Source organism: Neopsephotus bourkii, unplaced genomic scaffold (genome assembly GCF_033783945.1).
Source record: "Neopsephotus bourkii isolate Nb327-2 ecotype Australia unplaced genomic scaffold, CSIRO-AGI_Nbou_v1 NB_107, whole genome shotgun sequence".
Lineage (NCBI taxonomy): Eukaryota > Metazoa > Chordata > Aves > Psittaciformes > Psittacidae > Neopsephotus > Neopsephotus bourkii.
In genome coordinates this window covers 1,089,344-1,114,964 of record NW_026900624.1, presented here as the reverse complement: position 1 = coordinate 1,114,964, position 25,621 = coordinate 1,089,344, and the positions used below count along the sequence as shown (strand labels likewise).

The window sequence follows — 25,621 nt, the reverse complement described above, 5'->3', positions numbered from 1 at the left end:
CACTTGTGCTGGAAGTACGAAAGAAAATGAATACTTTCACATCAGTATTTGGCATCTGGCACATGTTGACCAGAGTGCCATAAAAACTCTCACTCCTGAGGAAAGATGGGAGTACTTCACTGACCACAGGATATTTTTCAAGTGCACATAAGTAAATACGACTAGCTAGGATACCTTGTGAGGTTTCTAATAACTTACGTTAACTGCATTTTAAAAAGATAACAAAGAATTACTGCAACATCATGAAACAATGCCAGAGAAAGATACACTGCTTATGTTCCTGGCATTAATCTGTCTTAAAGAGGTCTATGGCTCAGCCCCACAGGATCTCAATGTCTCAAAGTCTTTAACGGGTACATCCTCATAAAGAAAACATGAGACAGGAAATTTACTGATCTTATCCTACTAGATACACACAGTCTCTGTGATAATGTTCTGGTCACACTAGAAGCCTACAGGCAGTTCAGAAACAGCTACTGTAAAGACCTGTGCACCCAGCTTTCTCAAATGTATTATTTTCAAAGCAGAGATCTAATAGAATGAAAATATTCTGAAAAGTTAAAAAGTTCAAGGCTGTGATGCTAATTCCTCATCTACCACAAGAGTCAGTTACAAGCCCACCAACACAATTAAAGCAGCTCTTAACTCCCAGTGTGTCTCATTATCAAAACACTAAGAAACCAGTACACTTGATCTCACTAGAAATAATGAGTTAATTCTTTGGAATTAACTAAATTAATTTGTGCTTCTGCGTTTAAATAACTCACAGGTATACATGTGTTTGTATGGCTGTATGTGCATAACTCCACTTGCATTTCAAGTGGTTGCCCTTCAAAAACTGTCCTGAGCTCAATATCTTTCTTTACGTGAATGTATTTGCTGAGAAGTTAAGTAGTTTGTTTGAGACCACACTGCATGTCAGAATTGGAGCGGGTGTCAGGACGCGCAAATACGCAGAGAAATTCTCTGTCCATCTGCTGCTTCTGACCTTCCAGTCACTGCTAGACATGGCTGCAGTCTGAGGAATCAGTATCAGTGACAAAATTGCCACGATGTTAATTAGTTTGGTGCACAAGTTCCACTTGGCAATTCCTTCACTGCCATCACTGACCATTTAAATGAAACATGGATTAGACCAATCAACACTTTTAGTACTGAAAGCCTATGCCCTGGGCCTGAGAAATATTTGATACCACTCCTGAAGAACCATAAATGGCTCAAAATCAAGGCTTAGACAACAGTGTAAATGCAAAGAAAAAGACTGCCAGCAAATTCAGTAGGACCACTACTTTCCATGTTTTGCTTGTGTGTGGAACTGCCTGGATCTCCACTGGATATTTAGATTGGGAACAGATTCAGATCTGGATTCATTGACTTTGTGTAGCCCTGGTATCTAGCTTTTATGATCATTACCTCATGAGTCTGCAACTTTACTTTGCAAGAAAAGCAGTGGCAAATGTCTCAGATTGACAAATACATATAACAATAAATAGACTAAATATTTTCTGTAGAGCTCACAGTATTTTGTCAACACATCTCTAATTACACCAATACTGGCTTATAATTCATGTTTAATCCACTTGCTTGTTTTTTTTAACAAAGTTCCTATTCCACAAGGCAGACTCTAGAAAAGAAATCTCTGTACTTTTCTGGGCTCTTAGTTCAGAAAACAGGAACATAGATAGATCCCTATCTTATTCTCTGTCCATTTTATTTGGGCATTTCCCCTCTATTTGAGGACACATTGGGTATTAACACGTTGGGGAGGGGAAGAAAAAGAAAAATAAGGGAACAGACATCTTTTTTTTATTGTTCAATATTTTCTCTGTGTTCTGCAGTCTGGTAGCTCTTGAGGAGTAGTAAATTAGCCTGCAGCACTGATTTTTCCCCAGACACCTCTATTACTTTGAATTTGCATCCTTATCCTCTATATTATGTATGCCTGTGCGTCACTGTGCCTGAATTAGACTACAAGTTCCTTGCAGCAGAATACCTTATTCTGTTCACAGCACTACATTCGATTCTGATGTTCAAATAAGAAAGTAACATAGGAAACATAATGGCAAGAAAAATCAACCAAAATATGCCTAATGCAAGATTGACTACAGGCCTGGCAGCTACTAGACAAAAATTGATTGGCAATGAAGCCTAAATGTTCACAGTTGAAGACTTATAAAAGTAGCCCCACAGACTTCAGATGATCATTTCTCTTCATAAATGCACATCGTGGGAGCTCTTCTACTGTGAGGAAGAACAGCTCTTCCCAAAATAACTCCCTGCATGGAAATGCGTATTCTGAGATCCTAGGCATTAGCTCCTGTCTCCTTTTTATGGCTTTCTGCAAGACTGGTGGGGTGGAAGGGACCACATTCCACCTTAGGACTGGGCTTTCAGATGGGAAGAGTTTCACCTATATCTCTCACTCAGGGCCGGGTGGTGGCAGAAGGGATACTGTTTACAGCTCAGTGCAAGGTAGCAGGAAGAAAAAGTCCCAGGACTCTTCAGAAATCCTGGAGAAGCATAAGGAGAAGAAAAGAAGAAAGAAACCTGCTTTCTCCAGAGCACTGAGCAAAGACTCCAGGAAAAAAAGGAGTCTTGCCAGCTGAGGAAGATATAGGACTGCTCATATAAGCCATTCCCTATTATTTGTTCCCCTTTTCCCATCTTGATTCTGATGACATTAAAAACTGCTGCTTGAAGCCACTGGTATCAACAAGCAGGTTTTGTCTCATTTAAAATCCATTACACTGACAACTTGCAGGACTCACTGAGAAGCAAGTACCAGCAGTACAAAACAATTTCTATGTGCACTGGGTCACTTTAACGTTATTAGTAATTTTTCAAGTTCTGACAATGTCACATGGGAAAACAGACCTTGTCCTTCAGAGAAATAAACTAATCACCTTGAAGGGTTAAAAAGGGCCTTATTTTTTCAAGTACCACCATCGTACGTTGTTAATCACATGTATCCCGAGGAAGCTTCATTTTTCTTTATAGCATTAAGAGCAACCGATTGCCAAAGCAATGTAGTAGTTGAAGAAATGGTCTGATTTAGCACTTTGTGCTCTACTTTGTAAACATTCATAGGTGTGCTTAATCTGCTGTACTGACTTGATAATCTCAGGTTTTCCATCAGGACCTTGGGTTTTAGAGGATTACTGAAGATGAGCATGATTAGAGGAAGGAAACAATGTTTTCTGTCTAGTCAGCAGGTTTATTCTATTTGAGCTGAACAGCTCTCTGTGTATTGCTAGTTTCCCAGTGGTGCTGACTCCCTTTTTCACTATTTGTTCTCATGAATCCCAGTTTGTGATCTCAAGAGTCCTGTCTTCCCAGCACAGCTGCTGCTATCTTGGATAGGATACAGCTGGATGCAGTCCTCTCATTTAGCAAAAATGATTTTTTGAATTTATACTTGTATGAAATCTTTATGCATGTTGCAATACTTACACACCAAGCACAAGCTTTATTATATAGAAGTGATTCCTTGTACCTCACCACACATAAGGGAATCAGGAAGTGAGTTAGGTGGGAGGATGCATCCTCATCTCCCAGCAAAGTATCAGATAGGCATGTTTCCTGATCTCCCCATCAGCTCCTGTGGTTTCCCCACTTGGAGCTGAGCAGAGCATAGGGACAGGAGAAGGTGCTATGTCAGCTATCAGGAGACATAGCAGTTGTTTCAAAGACAGCAATCCTTTCAAAATGGAGAGCAGCGCTTAATCAGCAAATAGCTGGTGACCTGGAAAGACAGGTGATTTAGTGCTTGGCTGCAAGATGAACACTTAATTGAAGCTTTATCAAGTGCTTGCAGAACTTACTCCCAGAGCTTACAAACAGGCCCAAATACCCCATGAAGCAAAAGGGATTGTTATCTTACAGCATCCAAACCAGTTGCCTTGCATTTCTGAGCAGCTGAACAACTCAGATGGATATAGATAGGGCATTTGCTTCACTGCTGTCTCCCTCCTGTCAGCAATTTCCAGTGATGTCAAAGCTGTCACAGATTAAACACTGCAGTATGAGCACCGATGCTCAAATTCATTGGCTCTAATCTAGATATACGCCAGCATTCAGGCACCTCAAGTTCTTGGTTTAGACCACACAGGTACTAAACATAACTGTAGCAGTGTTAAAACTACCAGTTTGTTTCCCATCTACCAGTAGGAAGGTGAACTCCAGCCTTGGCCTGGCTACAATGCACAACCAAACAGCAAAAAAGGTCTACTCACTTTTGTGAAGTGGCTTATGACTGGTCTTTACACTGTGGGTGGTTTCTCAGACACTACCATAATGTCTCCAACCATCTTTGCCCCTAAAGCAACACATTGAAACATCCAAACCAGCAAAGGTAACCAAGAAGGATCAAAATCACAAACCATTTTTCCTGGAGCTTCACAACAGTTTTTTACACTACTAAATGTGAATAAAAAGATTTAAAGCATAACTGAGTCAATTTCTCCTTATTTTACTGCACTTAACTCCCTTTCCTTGCTGCCCTGCCAGTGTTAGACATGGGGACCCATTTCCCAGGGAAGCAGCCTTGTTTCAAAATTTTGCCGGTCCTTCCTTGCTGATCAGCAAAGCTTCAGAAATACGAATGCAATAGCGACAAATTCCTATCCAAACTGAAAAATAAGCTTATAATGTGTGTTATACTCAACTAGAGGCTAGAAATGTGCTCTCTTGTTTTGCTCACCCCTTTAAGCATATAAAGGGAAGTCAGCACCATGTTCCGAGTGTGCATGCACTGATAAGATCCATGATGTTAATTTTCAATTGACTTTGGAAGTGAATAAGAAATGTTTTGGATCAGCCCCTAAGGTGGCAGGACTCCCCTGTGGAATAAATCCTGGCCATCAGTCCTGTCAATGAACAGAAATGACAGGCTTTGCAATGGTCCTGACCAAACTAAAGCCTAAATCCTCAGCCGCAGTTCTTTCCCCTCTGCACCATCTGAAAAGTACAAATAGAACATAACTTGGTCCTAGCTGCCAAATGGAGATCAGCGGCAATGGAGGGGAACGTTCAGATGGCAGGAATGCAGCCAGGCCTATGCCCTGCACAGACTGGGAAGAGGCAATGGGTTCCATCAGAAGGCAGAAATCCTCGCCTGCAGTTTGCTGCTGCTGACAAAGCAGAGGCACCTGCTAAGTCAGGTATCAGGATGGGGCAATGCAAGAACTGGGAACTGTTGCTCCAACTGGTTTTACCCTTCTGCCAAGCAAAGAATGGGACTTGAGAAAATCTGGACCAATGCTTTAAATATTTCTCCTTAGGAAGACAGGCATCTCTTCACACTTTAGCAACAGGCTTCAGCTACAGAAGACACTTTGCTGAAAGCATGCATATATCATAATACAACAGTATGATAAAAAGAGAGCCTTCACTATCTTTCTATATTCCTCAGTAAGAATAGCATAATGATGGAGATCTTGGCAACAATATGGCTATAAACAGCACCTGACTTTGAGTGAATTTGTCAGAAGAGATCAGACATTAAATTGAAAGTCAAAGCAAATGCTCATACTCCTGAAAGCTCGTCAGTTTTAAGACATCATGGAAATCCTATGGCCTTTCCTTATGTTTCTCTCAAATGTGTATTATTGCAGCAGTGTATGAAACACTACACTCCAGCTCTTCTGAAGCTTTTGCTGTTGCTGCAAAATATGCAGTCCATTTAGTTTACTGCACTGGATTAGAGATAAACCCACTGATCTGAAGAAATGACCTTCAATTTCTTTTTATCAGAAGCTCAGTCAGTTCTTGGGTGTCATTGGTTTGACAGTGTGACAGAGCATTTCTCTAACTCACATTGCAGTGCAAAATATTGTCAGAATCAGGAAGGACCTCCCAGGCCTGCAGCTATACTATGCTGAGATCAGGCCACTACCTCATTTTCTGTTTCTCTCTAGAGTAGATATTTAAAATCAAAGAGCAGTTAAATAATTAAGAAAAAACCACAGTGATTCACTGCAGTTCAAAGCACTAATCTGATTGTAATGGGAAATTGATCCGGAGAAATCTATGAACAATGCATTTGGCTGATAACAGCTGCTTTCTATTAAAGTAGCCCAAGGATGCCCACGCTTAAAAAGAAAAAAAGTTGAGATTTTGCCACGTCTGCAGAAATACTGGGATAGTTTTGTCACCATCCTGTTACAGACACAGCTCCATGCTGTTTGGTATAACTGTGGTATTAATAAAGGAGTTTTGTCCAAGTTTATCGTGAAATCTAGAGATCCACAACAATGGACACTGTCTCTATGTGCGTTATCTCTGGCTAACAGAACCTGAATAAATTATCTTGGCCAGACCTTTGCAAGTCAGTGCTTTTCTTTCCTAGTCTGCAGGCTGCCTGTGTAGTGTCCTTGCAGCTCCTCTTGGTTGGTGTTTCAACAGGAGAGTAAGGATTCTGGTTGCTTTGCACTGCAGCTATTCAGAACTGAATGTATACTACAAACTGTACTGAAACTGATCCAAATCATATTAAGTTATTGCCACACATAGGGATGAATTCCTGAACAAGAGACTGCTTACTGTACCCATCACTGGGTCCCACTGATGGGCCTCCTTGATTGTTAGATATATCCTGGTGGATATTGTATTCTTCTCCAAAATCCTATACATCTAGACACAGGGAGTTTCATTAAGAGGTTCAAAATCTCTGTCACCATAACCTATATTCCTTGCCTATATGTCAATATATTTGTGGGTTTTTGAAAGTTGTAAGCCAGGATCTTATCCATGGAGGTTTTATTTATATATTATCATCCCAAACTATTTCTTATAGTCAAAGAGAGAAGCTTGAAATAAAGCAATTTTTATCAGAAGTGCTCTGTGACATGCTAGAGAAGTAAAACCCACCTAATCTAGATTTTCAAGAACATTAACTTTGTTAAGACCCTTCATCTTGAAACTGCCACTATATTTTATATTTCTTATACCATCTTCTTGTGATTGCAATAAGGTCAATGTGTAGGACCTGTGATATTTTTTGGAACTACAAAATGGTCTTCCATGGGCCTTCAGTGATTATAACACGAAGATATGGGCCATTTATTTGGCTGTAATAACCTCTGTGCTGGCTTGAGGATGTTTCTGAAAGAGAAAAAACGTACCTCAAGGAAAAGTGAGAACTTCACAGCAGTAAACAGTGCAAGTTTCAGTAGACGACATCCTATCCTCATTCACACTGCAATTTTTCTGCACAAATGCAGTACCTAAACCACGCTTCCTATTCTAGTGCATTGTTCTCTACCTTCAATCCCCTTGAAAACAAAACGTGTTTCTTTCTAAGGAAAGAGAAGGGGGGAAAAGCCCTGACTGCCCTTCCCTTTTCTTTTTTAACCCCAAGAAATATAAAAGCCTAAACAAACACAAAACAGTTTCAGAATTCTTGGCCTTATGCAGTTTCCCTACAGTGAGTAACTGCTCCACACAGGCTGTGCTGCTATGCGTCCTGAAGTGTCCTGCCTCCAGGGCTGCACAGGAGTCTGGGTTGCTTTTATCCCAGGAGGAGTCCCAGAGACTCCAGGAGGCCAGATGCCCTATGGAGGGAGACCCGATCATAACCACAGATAAGTGCCAATTGGCAATCACAAGTTATCCTTCCAGCATGAGCAAAGTAAATTAAAAAAAAAAAAACAACCCACCCTTCCTGTTTCCCACCTACCTGATTTCTTGAACATCCTCAGCAAGATCCAGGTCCAAGCTCAATACATCTGCGCTGCTCACAAGCTGCAAATGATGCTGAGAAAACTCTTGACCCTGCTACTTATCATTCACATGTCCACGTGTTACTGCCTTCTACTGCATTAGCAGCATTTGCTTCTTCAAACACCAGGAATCAGAATTAGTAAAAAAAATGCATAGAAAGCAGATATTTCACATCTCAGCTCCACAAAGAATTTCTAGTTGAGTTAAGCATCCATTGTCCAAAGCAGGCACAGTGGCTCAGTCCCTGGCCCCACTGCACAGGCTGCTGACCTGTGTATTACTGAGGGCTTTCAGTAAGCAGTGGATCTCTCTCTCTCAAAATTTCAAAATTACCCAAAACAGTCTAAAAAAAATTAGGATCTTAGAAATATGCATGGAGCACAAAAGATTATTCCCACATCATTCAGGACGCCACAATCCCAGCTGCTAGATAGCACATGCTTTTAAAAAACAAAAATCTCATCTCAAATGCTTACTGTCTTTGTATAAAGGAGATTAATTAAGCAAAAGAGTGAAACTAGGATGCACTTAATGAGATAAGCCGGAATTGGAACAAACCTAATTTGCTTTCACTCATTCCCTGCTACTGTTAATTGCACAGACCATTTACTAAAGCTTATGAAATAATAAGATGTGTTTTATAAAAACTAATATCGATCCATTAAGGCAGATGCAACCACAATATTACACCAAATCAGGCTTTGAATTTTAAATTTTTTTAAAAGAATTATTCTAGAATCAACTGGACAGCTATCACCACAAGCTGCAAATTTCAGCTTCTGCCTGAGCCAGGCAATATGCTGGTGCAAGAGCAGAACGAAAATGGAAAGCATGAATTTTTACTTATAATTGATTTCCTGACAAACTGAAGCACTGGATTCTATTTTATTCTTTCAAAGATTTTCAATTACATTAATTCCTACTGGTGTTCTTATATAAGATCAGAAGATCTGCAATGTCTCTTGCATGACTCCATTTATCGAAAGCACCTGCCTCTGGATAATTTTATCGCACTTGCAGTCTGAGCTTGCTCAGCAGAATAGCAACACTAAAACCCAGAAGGATTAACACTGCACCAAAGCCTTCAGCATCTGACAGCTAACAAGATACATTAGTGGTGTGTCAGGCTTCATATGAAGAGTAAGGAAGGACTTCTCCAGACTTTCACAAAGTGTGAAATTCAACACAGCAGTGACCCTTTGCATAGGTATTGAAAGTTGCAAGCCTGACTTTTCCTAGGTCAACTAATATGTACCTTCTTACGCTGAAAGGAGATGTTTTCTTGGGGGGGAAATGAGCATTTTGTATATCCTTCAGTGGAAATCAGTATGTCTCTAATTTCCTTGACACAAAATTAAGTACTTACTGCCTTAAAACTGCCATATAGGGTAATTAAACCTACCATCTTGCTCTCTATGCTTCTATTTATGCAAATGGTTGCCTTACCTTCTGAGCATCGGTCTTTTAAGTACGCAATCGTAAGCGTGATTACATGTAAAAACATTTAAATGGTACATTCAAGTTATACTTGTAAGTGATAAATGATGATTGGAAGAACATCATTAGTACTGGTCCCCAAGCTCTGCAGTACTCTGTCTTTGGCTTCAGAGTATATTAAACCCGTGATATACCCACGGGTATATCACAATATAGGAAGAGTCTGAAGTTGTTGAAAGAAATTATTTTAAAGCATGGAAAATTTAACTCATGTTTTCCCTTCAGCTGAAGTCAGAGTAAGGTGTGTACTGAAGCCCAACAGGCAGAGATGAATTCAACTCCTTAATAATTCTGGGATTAGCAAATACATAATCCTGGGATTGTGCATTAAATGCAATTCTTGTTCTTGCCTTGGGACAGCAAAGTGCAGGTGACAAATCACCACAAATCCACAGGCATTGTAGGACACCATGCTGTGACATCTTCCTGCCAACAGCGTTCCAGCAGCATTTAGCAGGCATTGCTGATTTAAAATCTGCATTCCTGTAACCTTGGCTCATGGGCCAGACCCTCTGGCAAAGCACCTAAAACAAGGTATTTGCTTCATTCACAGCTCTTAAAGCAGGACAGGAGAAGATTTCTTGAGGTTTTGTTCTTCACTGATTGGAATTATACCATTTATATTATGACTTTTACTAAAAAAACTATGTTAGCAAGGTAGAATGAAAACATTTTCACAATTTAATTGGATTTACTTATAGCACTGAAACTGTAAAGATAGAATTTGTGCTCACATAATTGCTAATCAACATTAGAACAGCTTAAAAGAATTAACCACATCAGTGAATATGTCCTAAAATCACTAGCAGCAAAGACACAAACAGAGGTACCTCAGCATTTAAAATGCCATTTCTGACTTGGGACATCTGTTTTGACAAATTTAAAAGCAGCTTCCCTGACATTCAGAGGGAGACCTTTAAATATTTCTGGTTATTTTAGAGCACCCCAGCCACAGAAAAGCATTACTGAATTCTGAAGATGTATGCTATCAACATCTACATACCTGTGTCTAAAGAGATAGATGCTATTGTAAAAGAAATAAGATTACCTGAATTTATAGGGTGCCTATTATATTTTTTTACCCTCAGCAACAGATGTGGCGAATTACTGTTTTTTCTTACATTTGCCCCTTTTATAGCTCAAAGGTGTCACTGCAACGGTAGAAGAGCAGAGAACCTCTATGCTGGGATTCCCATGGCTAGCAGCCACACCACATCGTAAAGAAGGAAGAATTACAGCAATGACAAGGTAGAAAGGTCTCTGGCAGTAGAGGACATGTTCTTCCACTAAATACCCTCAACAGATTTATTAGGGAGCTCTATAACAAAAGATGCAATTCCCCTTCTAACTGGTCTACCAGCTGGGGAATGAGCCACAGATGCCATGCTGACTCCACACAATGGAGAAGCTCTTAGATATCCTTCATATATAGACAACATTTTTCCAATATCAGAGTATGAAATTTCTGGATTTTATATTGTCTTTTAAAATATTTAGGTATTGACATACAACTGTATCAGAAGGCCATTGAGTTTGCAGTACCAAGTGCCAGGGTTAAGGCTGCACCTGTGAAATATGCGCACTACTTTTATGCTTATGCAATACAGTAAGGGCTTTCATTCCAGACCACACAATTTTTATCCTCAGTGTGCATTTTGGACAGACATGTCTGTTGTTAACATCAGCTCTGCATGTCCTCTCCCCAGCCTCAGTGCAGAACGCAGCTGTACAGAAGCACAGTTTGAAACTGCACAAAGAGAAATGTTGGTCTCAGGATTAAAGAACTTGAATTGTAATTTGAGGTACTCAATTGCCTACCCGCCTCCGCATTCAGTGCTGCTAAGGAAGTGGCTTCAGTGAGTGTGGGTCAGCATCCAAGTATCCAGCTTACGACACCCGATTAATCAAAGTTATGGCAGTCATAGCTGTGGTCAATGTCAATTCAAGCCCCTTCCGATTATATGAAATGTTAGAATGTGCTAAAGACATAGAAAAAGTCATGACCTTGGCATTTCACATTCAGCACCTTAAGCTAATGAACATTTCTCTTTCACGCCAAACCTCAGCTCCTTTTCTATGAAGTAGTAAGAACAAATAACATCAGCAAGGAAATAATATCATCTCAACTCATCGTTTCCATGGAGAATAATTATTTGCCATCTGGACATTAGCAGAAGATGTGATGATTGCCATAAAATATATCTATTGAGAGATACTTGTGTGTTTTTCATTTGGAGCATGATTTGAATCATATACAATAAATATGAGACATAACAAAAATACTTCACAAAGAAAATAAAAAGAAACAACTCAATGAAAAACACAGCATGTGAGCATATGACTAAATATGCAGGATAATGCTTACATGCAGCCAAACTAACTTCTGGCATTTATTAATTATGAAATACTTAAAGCTGTACCCTCTCATGCCTTTTAGTATAATAAAACATCTCTAGATTGCACAGTGCTAACACCCAAGAATGCAATGAAGTAGTATTCACAAAGCCATACCCAAGGTTTAAAACCTATTTGTGGGCTTACAGATGTTTATAAAAATGCAGTTCAAAAGATGCTAGTGCTGACAGTGTGTCCCCAGAACATGTTTTTTCCCTGCAGTCTATAAAACAAAGAGGACATATGTTTGACAACAGTGAAGGAGAAGCACCACATCAATTGCAAGTTACTTAGCCTGGAGTGTTATGCAATCAGAGCACATCAAAATCTAACCAGACTTCACGGAAAGCCCCACAAAGCAAACAACTTGGAATTTTCAGACAGGCAGCAATGATATCAAAGTTATTTACTGAATACCCCAAATATTACTCCATGTTCTGTAACAGTATGGCAATTTTTTCTTGTTAAAATTTGAGGACTTTTATTTGGCTTTGAAGCACTAAGATTTTAAGTTTTCTTTTTTACCTTGTGCATTATAATGCAGCTTATTTATTATTATTTATCAGTATTAGAATTCCTTTTTTCCCTGTACTGTCCCCATAGGAAAAATAAGCTAGCCTGGCATGGGTTTCAAGAGTCTTGGGTTGAGCTAAAACACACATTTCTGTATAATCTGGAGTGAGACACTTAAATCTTTGACAATGAACAAGTTTCTCTGCAGTAATTGTCATTCTATCAGATGACAACTGAAAGCACATAGCAACTCCCAGATGTACAGTTTCTTTCATCACAACATGACCTTGAAGCAAAGCATAAAAAACCCACCAAAAAAAAACCCAAACAAAAAAAAAAAAACCCAAAAATACATACACACACACAAAAAAAGAAACCCAAACACAAAAAGAAAAAAACCAACCAACTAACCAAAAAACCCAAAACAAAGAAACAAATCTGTGAATCTGTGCCACATCCATCTTGCCGCTTTTCACTCTTCTCCGTCTTGGGACTGAAATGATGCACATATCCTAAACCTATCTCCCTTTTCCTCAGCATTTCTCTTCTCAACATAACTCCTGAGCAGAGATGATACCATTCAGCAGCCAATCTCACATGGCAAGAAGCAGGGCAAGCACAGGTCTATAATTCATGCTCACCATAACCTGCATTAAGTTTCAATTCCAACATTTTACCTTAAGTTCAGGAAATAAAATTACCATACTGAAATCTGTCACCACACTTCTGCTCTGATATGCCTCTGCATTGATCATGTCAGCTTTAACTCCCTCATTGCATTGTTTCACGTCTAATTAATATAAAATTGCTATTGCTGTTGCAAAGAAAACTAACCTGCATGACAAGCACTGCTGAAGTACCATGACTCAGGGGTCTGAGTTCATTTTCTCACAGCTCAGAACTACATAGAAAAAAATAAACACTGGCATGTGAGTGGGACACCTGGACACAGAAATAGCCTTGAGGTGCAGGTAGAGAAAAGAAGGGGCAGAAAGAGAAATGCTAGAGGAGGAATGGAGCAGAGTCTGGAAAAGAGTCAAAGGACAGGAAGCCCAGCAAGTGGCAGAGGCACAGAACAGAGAATTAAAAGGAATAAGATCAGAGAGAAGCTGAAAAAGAGACAGAATAAAAACTGCAGAGAGTTACCTAAATGCTCATTTTACTGAGCTTTAAGGAAAGAAAGTGGGTAATTTAGGCCTAAAAAAATTGTCACATACAAATTAGGTGTGGTATGTTAACATATAAGCCTCTGTACTAACAGAAAAAGTTGAGTCCTATGGCTTTTTAGGTGAAAAAGAAAATAAAGTAATATTTTCTTTCACAAGAATGTTTAAGTTGTTTGCAGAACTGTTTCTGGTGACAACAGTACAATAATAAGTTGCAGTAACAACTTCACCATGGGACATGAAGTACTGATGGATGCTTCACAAAAATTGTTTGTGTAGTCAGAATTTTACCATAGCAGATTAATCAGAATGGTTCAGAGTCTATTATTACTTAGTAAACTAAGTAAACTTTATGAAGCATGCTGAAGCAGAAGGTTATATAACCTTTTGCCAAGTCATTTCTGAAATCCACACCACACGCATTCTGCATTAACATGGAAAATAAGGAAATTCTGTCTATGGCTCAACAGGAATTTCAGTGTGTCCAGTTGGAAAGAACTTCAGCTGACCTGGTGGTCAACATAAAGATGCAGAGAGAAAAGACAGGACAATTGTTACCAACACTTAGTATCATACAAAAAAAAAGTAAGTCCATGGATAGAAACTTGACTACCCTAGTTTTAAGTTAAATTTGATAAGGAATTTTACCCAGTCTATTTCGGGAAGAGTTTGTTATCTAAATGCCACAGGTTGGAAATCAAATACTGCAGGTGTTTCTATGGGAACAAAGGATAATAAGAAATTAGAAAAGGAATTCTTTTCCTTGTCCTGAGAGCAATCAGCTTTCAACTTAAGTCATTTTTTCCCTTCCTACATAAAATAAAGAATATCAATGGCAAAAACCTCAAAAACATTAAGCATAAGCCAAAATAATGTTGACTGCATGAAACTGCAGAGAGCTTGAATCAACTTTCACCAGGTTCACCTGCCTAATTATTTTTCGTTAGGGTTCTTTGACCTCAGATTCCAACACTACAGAATAGACTATTTTCCAAGCAGACCCAGGAAAAGACTATTCATCCTAATGAGGCTGACATTTTATTTGGCTCTCAGGTTCCGTCCCTTCTGTCCTGTAAAACCTGTTTATTGTTGCCTTCTCTCCTCCATTTTTCTACACCAGCTTCACAATATATTGGTACTGCAGGCCAAATGCTTCATTTAGAAAAGACAGTATTTGTTGTTCCCAAGGCACTGAATCAGAGCAGGGCTCTGCCTAGACTGAACACAGTATAGGGTGGCAACTAATATGGTAGAAAAAAAAGCTAACAACAAAAACAAACAGTAAGAAGACAATCAGTATGAAAAAGAAACCCCAACACCCAAACAACCAAACACAGGTATCATCTCCCTGAAAAACGTAGAAGAACCAACAGAAAGAAAAGCAAAACAGGAAGGCAAATCAGTATCTGAAGAGGCAAAAAGGTGAGAGGGTGACTCAGAGCCAAACAAGAAAATATCAAAAATGAGTCTGGGGGGGGCAGATGAACAACATGTAGAGAGGTTACATGTCTGCCAGGATAAATGGAAACATATTTAATGGACTTCACAAAAGTGCACGTATCAGCTGGCATTCCATAAGCAGTGGTTCTCCAAAAAGTATCCAGCTCATTTAGAAGTCTAGAGGAGTCAAATACAGAATGTGTCACAGTATTATGCTTAAATTTAATGAAAAACAGCTTTGTCAAAAAAAAATTATTTCAAATGAGAATATATCTCCTGGTGATCCAAAAAAGCTAATTGCTATGATAGCTTTTCCTTACAGCAAGGTGGCTCAGAAGAAATACAATCTTGCTCTTCTGAACTAATTTTGCAAATTAACTTCCTCCTCCAAAGATGAAGGGAGGCACAATCATTTTTTTATACTTGAAGGCTGTAAGCACCATATAAAATAAGGAATGAGTATCAGTACTGCAGAGAACTACAAGCAAGAGCAAATGGTTGAAGTTAAAAAGTTGTCCTGAAATAGGCATCTATTTCAATCATCTCATGGCAGTAGTGATATGAACCCTACAGATAAACTAAATATACAAAAGTCTACTCTCGCTAGCTTCACAAACAGCAATAGGCTTCTAAAGGAGATCTGGGACATCTACCTTAGATGTCTTTCAAACCATGTTCTAGAAGCTCTAACTTCTTTATTCCACCTCTGCAAGAAAGCATGAGGATCCCACCTCCTATGATCATCTTCAATACCTTCATAGTCTTGGGATCTTCGAGCATACTTACAGCCAGCATGACAAGGGACTAATCCCAGTGGGTGTCATCTGGATGTTGACTGTTTGAAAATTATTTTATTGTGTCACACTAGTGCCCCAATATGCTGGTGGCTCTAATCTCATGTGGATGACCTCCATCTACCATGGAGCAACCACTACAAAATCTAACACCAATACCGAAGTGATTTCAGAGAGTGTATCCAGAATAATTCATTAGATTTGCCTGTTTAAAAATACTTATCTGTGGGTAGTATTTGCTTTTGAAGGACCAAGTTGTGCCAGATTCTTGAACAGCAAGCCTGCCTTTGGACAGTCAGATTGCAAACACTGACACTGGAAATCTCTGGACTTGTGGTCGAATTTCACCATCTGCTGGGGACCAGTGATCTCTCTGGGCTGAATTTGGAAACATTTGGAGGTTTGCTTGCTGTAGCTTCTCCTGAGGTGGTAAAGGGAAACTACTTTGAGAGATGGGCCTTGCAGCATTTTAAGTGTCTACTATTATAAACCTCTTAGAAACATGACGCTTTCCTGAAAATATTCTCTCAAATTTGTTCTCTCCTGGAGTAAAACCTATTCAGTGGACAGAAAGCTGTGTGCCATTACCTCCCCTGTTTAGGAATTTAATTGCAGCTTCAGGGATATTCATTCTGTTCGGAGGTGTTGCTCATAGAGATTGAACATTTGCATTACCTGCTCCAGTCACATGATCCCTGACACTGGGATGCCAAGGAACTAGCCCATAACTTTTAACCAGATTATTATTTTGCTTTATACTGCAAACAGAAGAAGGTAAAGTTCTCAATCCTAGTAATCTTAAGTTATCAGAATGGGACAACTTAAAGTCAGCTGAGTCAATTTAGGATAGAGTTTTGCCCTCTCCAGACCTTCCGCCAAAAAAGACTATGGATATTTTGACAATCACTTGAAATAACACACTTTACTTTTAAAATTTTTTATTAAATTTTATATCCAGGTGTTAAAGAAGTCTATGAGACAGTGATCCCCTGGGAATGCTTCAGCTCTTTGATATTTCCCAAAGCAAGCAAGCCTAATGCTATTCTATTATTACCGCATTGAATTTAGAACAGCGTAACTGTGACCTACGCTATGCAGAAGGAAGTTCTTTACCATACAGAAGACCTCTCATTTTATTGTCCAGTAGTTCCCATGCAGAAACTGTACGTGAGAAAATCTGCATGGCATGAACTGAAAGGCCACAGTTTCCATGAAGAATCAGACAGATGTATACAAGCACTATGCAGCTTCACAAATGCAGGAAATACAACACACACACACACCCACAGCAGGATATGACTGGCACAGAGTGCAAACACTGACTTAAAGGGCAGCAGATGCACAGAAGACATGACACACATTTAACAATGCCTGAAACCTAATCCTTCACCTCGGTACAGAAAAAACATGTAGTGCACTAACACCCTGCCGAGTACTTCCCCAAAGCACCAAATTTCTTCTGACTGTTATACAGCACAGTGTTCACACACAGGACTTCCAGACATCCATGAACTGCAAAAGTAACAGCTCGACTGAAGACAGCTCACCTGTTAAGGTCACCAAACATAAAGACATATTTGTAGTATTTGCAGTGTTAGAGCTATAAAGTCCTTGAAATCATCCTGGACAAAATCTGCAGCCTAAGCAAGAGAATGTGTCCAGGAAAACCATAAGAGTTAGCACTATGAAAAACAGAGAAATTGCAGTTAACTTTTCATTATCCGTGTGTTGGTAAAGCATGCATGAACAAAAATCCAGGTAAAACCAGAATTAATATAATATGCAATAGGTACATAGAATATGTATAGTATAACTTACAATTATGTGTAGCTTGTAAAAAATATGATGTATTGCATTACTTTTGTAAACAATTGTAAACAGTTTTCAGAAGGAGCTTTGAAGAAAATAAAAATACATAAAATCACTTGCCAGAGCATTGCCTGGCCCTGATGACTTCAGCTCTGCATCAATGCATATCCCAGTATCACTTTCTAGTCTGGGGCAGAGGGAAGTTGGGGCATGGCTCATCCACCACCACCTGGATTCTTCAGCCTGTGATAATCAATAGCTGCCTGCACAGGCTTTATTGGAAAGGATATTATAGCAGATAGAAAACATAAAATACTGAAGCAGTATGGAAAATGAGTGAGCTTTCTGTAAAAACATACCCATTTATATTGCAACTTACATGCAAATAGTTAATGCAGTGACTTCATGAGACTATTGAGTGATTTTGGCTGGCTAAGGAACAGAGTTTTGGTGGTCCCGGGGGCCCCCCCCCCCGCAGTTGTTTCCTATGCAGTGTTCAGCCACCCTGTGCAAAGGAATTAACATGACACCATGCTGTGAAACAAGGAAGTACTATGCCTGCATTCCCCTACCAGAGCATTCATAGGATTCCCAAGAAACGAAAAGCACATGTAGCTACTTGAATTTCATGTTATCTGGGGGACTTTGCTCTGCTCTTCACCTCTCAATGCTTTTAGAGAGGATTGCATCTTTATTTTTAAGCCCTTGGCCTGCAACAGGATGTGTTGACAAGGATTTTAGGTGCATAGACTTCTAAGCTGCTGTACACAGATGTCAGGTTTCAAAAGTAAACATCCCATTGAAAACTCCTGTAGTTTAAACTGGAGAAAATACTTCAGGGTTATTGGTTTTCCTCCCTTTTTTTTTTTTTTTGCCTCAAGGCTATTTAGAAGGCATGTGAGATTATACACCTTGGATTTAAAACTTCTACTGAAAAAGACAAATATGATTATGCATTTAGGTTAAAAACGAGCTTTTGTAAGATAGTCTTACTTAGATATGAGTCATTTTTTGAGTGAAAACAGTCCTTTCAACTAAATGTGAGGCAAGAATGCACATTATTTTAAGGCACAGGAATATCTGACTTCATAATACTAATTTTAAAAATAAAAAGATGCTGTACCATACTTAAATGTGTGATCTTCAGAGTTATTTAGGTTGTACATCTAGTTCACAAACCCTCTTGGTTTTTTTAAGTTTACAGTAATTTTATATGGAACAAAATGGTACAGTAAGCAGTTTCCCATGCAGATAATAGGCACAATTACTTTAATTAAGAAAAGCCTAAGGCTAGTCTCCCCAAGGCACTGTAAAAGCCTGCAGCCACTTGGGACCACTTTCCCATGTGTGTTAACAAGACCCCTGCTGGTCACTTTTCACAGCAAAAAGTTTCTTTGCTGCTGTCACTATGCCAGCACTTCCTGAAACTCAGGTACCTTCATTACTGATTGTAGCAAACTAAGTAACGTATAGACCCTACAAAGTGCTGAACCCTTTCTGTAATAGACTGTGGGGAGGACTGCTCTGGAGGCCCACGACTTTAAACAGTTCAGAGAGGTGCACAGCTGCCAGACCTGCTCCTTACCACAGAGTGGGAGGGAGGCAGGTTTGCAGCGTGCCCTCACCACATCAGTGAGAAGAAACACAGGTCTCTGGATCAGCTTCAACATGATGCCAAAACACATAGTCTGATGGGATAAATGACTTGGATCAGTGACATCTGGGCTACGTGCTGGCTGCTACTGCTTTTTGGTGAAGGCAATGCAGCAGGTACCCCACTGCATCATGAAGTCCTCTACATGCAGATCTGTGTAAGCCTCCTCCTCCCCCCAGTACCTTCTGCAATTGCCTAACCTGGGCTTCCCCCCCAGAGCACACATACATGCTATCAATACAACTAGGCATTACACTCAAGCACAGAAAAGAAATTAAAGGTATTAACAATAACAGCAGTGTTAAATTTTTTTGGGAAGGTGAAGGAAGTACACAAACTCTGTTGAACTAAACAGCTCACGTGAAGCAAAACCCTCTGAATTACAGGATAAATCAGGAGCAAAATTGTTTTATTAAGCCACACAAATATAAGACACATTAAACAAAGAAAACAATTTCCAGACATCAGCATACCTCTTGCTTAAACTCAGCAAAGGCAATGCAGAGACAAAATAAAAACTTTATTCTCGTCCCATGTCAGTAAAACAAAGGTATAAGAGCACATCACCTCTTTGCCTTGCTTAGAAGGGAAACCAGGCTGTGATGAGCTTGAGCTAGTGTATACCTGTGCCTTCGAAAATTTAGTGTTTTTTATTCCTGCAGTGTGTAAGGGCTATGCATAGTCAATCCATATAATGGATACAGAACATGAAACACATCTAAGTTAAAAGAAACATTCCTGTAGTTCTGCCATACTGAGGAATGTAGCTGTCAGAAATCATATATTTGCATTTACTTTAAATGCATGCAGCAAACTAAGGGAGTGGTGGAGGAAGCCTATCTAAGGGCACAGTTTACTGTGGACCTTTCCTATTTACAAAATAAGAGCTGTTGAAATAGCTTAGAGCATGAATTACACAAGCAAAGATTTTCAAACATTTAAACGAACTTCTTTTCTACTGCAGAATTTTAAAAGCACTTCAAAAGGCTAAGAATTTGCAGTTGTATAGACCAGACGGGGACAAGGGTTATTAGGTTGCCTATTCTGTAACTTCTTGTCCCAGCCACTCTGCACTTGTAAGATGCATAAGGTCCAACTTACAAACACCTGAGGACATAGGCTTATATTGAAAGATGCTGAAAGAGCCATCCTTTCTAAGACAATGACAGCAAATAGCAGCTCAAACCACATGTATGCCCCATACTTCAGCACTGAGGGGCTTCAGAGTTTTCTAGATGCTAGTCAAGCAGGGGCTTTCTGTGCCACTCCAGCACAGTAGTACAGACCTACAGAAATGAGTCACCTTTAGCACATCTGTATTTTCAGTTCCCCAGAACCTTATCCCATTGCTGCCACCGGCAATTGAGAGCAACACTCAAGCCTCCCATTTCAAGGACAAAGAGGCAGCACTCAGATTGCAATCTGTACTTCAGAGCTCTGGGTCAGAGAGGGGGAAGAACAAAATGAAGAGAAAACTTGTATGTAGTTAGCTAGCATCTGCTATGAAGATGCTAAAAATGATGACTAGATATTGACTGAAGGTCACGAGGCTTATCTAAGAATACAGGGGGAGAAAAACAGACGGGGAAAGGGGGAGGGAGGGGGAGAGAGAGAGAGAGAACGCACGAGCACTGCAGCAAAGAAGCTATGCTCAGCCAATACATGCTGGCACTTACCATAAAAATAGAAAGATCCAAAGAGAATCAGATTAAGGATCCTTTTTATCTCTCTTCAATAGAAAGATTTCCACATGAAGCTCTGAACACAGCTGTCCAGGGAAAAGCAAGGTAATGTGATGATACACAGAGAACACTAACACACAGATGGCAAGTCCTTTCACAGCCTTCCAAAACCTGCAAGCAGTTTATGCTGAAAAACCAAAGACACGAAGTCTGATGAACACTCCTATATAACACTGCAGCTAAAACAGACTGCTGTATTTCCAGTCACTCAGACCACACTGTTTTCATCTTCATCTTCTCACCATTACTTACATCCTAGAGGTGGGCTTGGGGGTGGGGAAAAGAGATTTCTCCTCCAAGTGGAAAGAAGCGCAGAAACAGCATCAGCATTTTTAATCAGGTGCTGGCAGTACCCAATCAGAGGAACTGAGTGGTGCCAGCGTGACAGTTGTCCAACGCAGGGCAGCCTGGCGCGCCAGCCGCCAGCGCATTCCTGGCTTGCACAAGACCACTGATGGGGCTGATCTGCTTCTTAACCCCAGCAAGGTTTTCTGTGCCCAGACACAAGCAGTATCTTCATGCACTCTCTTCTCCTCCAAGGAGCAGTGCTCTGAAAGCTACAAGCTTTTCTGGGTTGCTGCTCTGACAGGCTGTTTTCTACGTCTGTGCAACAGTACAAAAGCAAGAAAAGTTTGGAGGTTTAAATATCAGCACCATTGCACTTGCAATTTGTTATTCATCAGCTTCCCTATATAAAACATATGTTAACCATTGCTTCCTCTTCAAAGATTTCTTTTTGGAGGAGAAGAAAATCCGAGCGATTTTACAGCACAGCCCTGCTGCTGTGAATTGCCTTGTTAGAGCCAGCGCTGGTTTTGACATTACATCATAGACCTCTGACGGCACCAGGTCCATGGAAAATACACAACCAAGGTCCCTCTCCCCACACCTGCAAGGATGACAAATGGATTAGATGTTTGTGCTGTTATCTACCATATTACTGGACAACAAAAGAAATAAAAAAATGGTAGGGAAGAGGGGGAAAGACTTCAACTTAATTAGCAATAAGGATATCCAGGGTCTGTAGACGGACCTTCCTATGGCATTTAACCCATCAAACATCCCACACAAGAAACTGATGCAGTTAACATTAAAGCTGCCAAACACTGTACCTTCCAGGGGATGCTCCTAATTCTGAAATACGTTTACTGCATTTGACTATGGGGGAGAAACTTGCCTGGTCCTACTGCACAGTGCAGTCCACAGTGGAGGAAACCTAAATGCAGCATGCAAATTTGCATTTACTTAAAGCAGACATTCTCTCAGTAGACAAAGTTAGATGCTTACCTTTTCAAAACATTTTTTAAGCAGTAAGTCCTGGATTTCTGACCTATCACAAAGTAAACATGAATAACATCCATCTGATAGTCACGTTTCAGCAGATGAAAAGGCTATATAAAGTACAGGTGAGAATGCGGGGAGAACAAACCTCAAAGCGTTCCTAGTAGTTTTACCCATATTATTTGGTCAGTACCAAGACCTTGTAGAATATACCAGGTAACAACATAAGCAGAGTGGGGGATAAGAAAACAAAACCAACCAACTAAAACCCCTAAATGAAGCAAACAAACAAATCAGACAATTCTATGACCTGAGGACTCACAATCTAAGGTACAATTTACTACCACTAATTTGTTCTGAAATGTAAATGTTTGAGTGTGAATATAATGCAAGAGCATACACATTCCACTAGCTGGCAGCAGTGACTTTCACAAAACACTGGGCTGATGCACCATGTTGGTCATAACCAATATTCTCTTTTCCTTCTTACTTAAAACAACAAAAAACCACAAACAAACAAACAAACAAACAAGCAACCCACAAAACCCCCTATCTCCTCAGATGACAGGACACTGGAAGATCCATTACATTCTCTCATTTCATTTAGGTTCTAATAGTCTTGTTTCCTGCTGTCAAAAAAACATACATGATACTTATTCCTCCCTTTTCATAAACACTATCAGTTCAAAAAACACAGGATAACTGGCATGAGCGATGGAAGGCACAGGTGAAGGACAAATGAAAATAATAAATAACAAAGAAGGACAATTACCATATACAAATACCGAACATGGGATGTATACAGATAACAGCACACATGCATATAAGACAATTGAAATCTAAAATATAACCAATACAGGAGTGAGCACAAGAAAAGGAGGAAACAGCAGAAGAAAATACATTTAAACTCTGCAGTAAGCTTTCAAAACATACTGCAGTGCTAGCAGAAAGATTACTATTTGGCACACTACACCCTTGGTGAAGTAGGTAGTTTCTGTTTCAGGAAACCGAGTATGGGAGACCTTCAAAAAATGTCTTAAGATACTCATTACAGAAGCCCATCCACACACACCACTCAGATAATGTTTTATATTCATCCCACAGCCAAACAGTAATAGTGTTTTTCTCTCTGTTTATAGTCAAGATCCTGAACTAGGCAATAAACAGAGAAGAAATCAGAGATAAATCCCTTGTAAACAAAAGTCTCAATTCCCCTTTTTTCCTATAAAGATGCATGAAAAAAAAAAAAAAAAAAACCCAAACACTGGCGTATCAGCTCTCTGGAGAGAAGAAAACAAGGTCATAGGCAGAATTTAGTGGACAGTGCCATGAATATTTTGCAACGAGTTTCACAGCAAAGAAACTGGGACCCAAACTCTGTAAAAAAGAAGGGATTAGGAAGGGGTCTCTAATGTTGCCATTTGAAATGCATGAGAAGAGGCTGCATCCACAAAAGTAGGAAAAGATGCTGTGATTCCATCAGCATGTATGTTCTCTGGTGACACCTTGAATGAGCCAAACGATAAGAAGAAAGGCTAATAGAGTAATTAATTCAAGCTTTCAGCTAAAAGCAGAGGATTGAACACTTAAGTAATTTAGGTTTAAGCTCCTATTGAAGCCACTTTTCAGAATTTGGAAGAAGTCTCTGACAGTGTGTGTGTGGGGGGTGGTGTGTGTGTCTGTGTTTCTGGTGAACAAAAAGTTCCCAGTTTTTTTGTGAAGTAGCTGAGGGAATGGTAAGAAATTCCTTTGGAAACCTATTTTTCCTTTCCTTCATTTGCAGATGGTCCTCTCAATATGCCTCAAAATGTGTTTCGTGAGGCTGTAACCACGTGCCAGGGACACTGTCAACCTACTTAAGTTATCTTAAATGTTAACCATTTCAGGGGTTCAGGATAACGGGGGGGAACATATATATATGTCCCCAGAAAGAAGATAATTCTCTTTTCCATTCAGTAAAACAACTGCTGCCTGAAAAAAAAATACTGAAACCAGCTGTTCTTCTACATCTAGTTACAGAAGAGAAAAAGCTCACTTAAAACATTTTTGTGAAAGAGAGCCAAGAGCATGCTGCCAGTCAAAACTGGGACTGGTTCTTTCCCACCTCTCTACCTGTTCATCCAGAAAAGCAAATCAAATTCAGGACTAGGTGTTCCACAGCTGTTGTCTCTACTCCTATCCAATAATTTATGGGACAACAGTTCAAATCCACATTCCTGAGCTGGAAGTTAAAGGTGATACCCAGAATTTAATAAAGCTCTGCTCTCACTACTGGAACCTCAAATGAACTGCCAACTGCTCAGAAAGATTTAGGAAGGTACAGGGATGATGGATTCTGCTAGTGTGCATCCCAGCTCAGCAGGTGAATGTGCGAATAGGACACTCCGCAGACAGGAGAGGGAAGAAGCAGCATTAAGTGTAAAGGAATAAAGCATAGATTTCAGGGAGAGGTGTTTAAATTTTCAATGGGTAATTTAGGTGCAAGTGTTTTGTTTCTCCATGCTGTCAGGATTACTCCTGCATGCAGAAGAAAATTTCCATGCTCTGAACTAAATGAAACAGACAAGAATGAGATAGTAAAAGCACGAAAGTAAGAAACGTGCAAAATGTTACTTCCCTGTTTGGTCAGAGTGCTTATGAGCCTCCCCAAGGCATTCAAGCACAGCCCTGGTTCCTAGTGTTGAGGAGCTTGACAAAAGCAAAAAAAGCAGGAAAGTTTCTGCTACCTTTATCTTGGCTGAAGGACCAAGGAAAATCAGTACTTGGTAATCCTCAGTTTGAACATCCTTCAACTTTCTGATTTTGCTATTTTTATTGTCCATTAGATTGAAGTGCTTTCAGTTTGTCAGATTTCTAACCTCTACATTGATCTATTGAGCAGTGACAAAAATCTCTCCTTAGTTGCTGCTTTGGTACATTCAGATGTTTTCTGGTCTATTAGTCTGTGACATGGTTCTTCTACAATTTTTCAAGAAAGTTGTTTTGTTTTTTGGTTTTTTTTTTAGGTCATGTAAGAATTTAACCATTCTTTTAAAACACATTAAAAGAAGATCTCTTTCTGCTGATTATAAGATAATTTAATTTGTGGTTTCAAGTTTGAAACTATTGTGAGTACTGGAATAAAGTGTTTCAGATTATGATACCATTTTCCCTCCAAATGCAGAACAGAAATACTTAAAGTCTTCCTTAGAACAAAGGGTGGATTCTATAAAAATTTTTAAGCACTAAATTACCAGCACTAGAAGATCATAGAATCAACTAGTTTGGAAAAAGACCTTCAGGATCATCAAGTTCAACCAGGACTGTCAAGTCCACTACTAAATCATGTCACTGAGGGCCTTGTCTACATGTTTTTTGAACACTTGCAGGGATGGTGATTCCACCACTTCCCTTGGCAGCCTGTCCCAATGCCTGAGCACCCTTTTGATGAAGAAACTATTCCTAATACCCAATCTAAACCTCCCCTGGTGCATCTTGAGGCTGTTACCTCTTGTCCTATCACTTGTTACTTGGGAGAAGAGACCAACCCCCACCTCACTGCAACCTCCTTTCAGGTAGTTGTAGAGAGGGAGAGATAAGGTTTCCCTGCACCTTCTTTTCTCCAGACTAAAC

At 39.7% G+C, this 25,621-nt stretch overlaps 1 protein-coding gene across 4 annotated transcripts in view; it reads right to left on the bottom strand.

Moving 5' to 3' along the window:
* The window catches only part of LOC133214447 (anoctamin-4), a 187,759-nt gene extending 166,467 nt beyond the window's left edge, over nucleotides 1–21,292 (bottom strand). Inside the window, exon 1 of one of the 4 annotated variants that reach the window (XM_061357348.1) lies at nucleotides 20,663–21,292. The gene's annotated coding sequence lies outside the window, so the exon portion shown is untranslated. The remainder of the gene's footprint in view (nucleotides 1–20,662) is intronic. The other 3 variants (XM_061357357.1, XM_061357373.1, XM_061357365.1) reach the window with 3 other exon arrangements.
* Nucleotides 21,293–25,621: the final 4,329 nt, after the last annotated feature.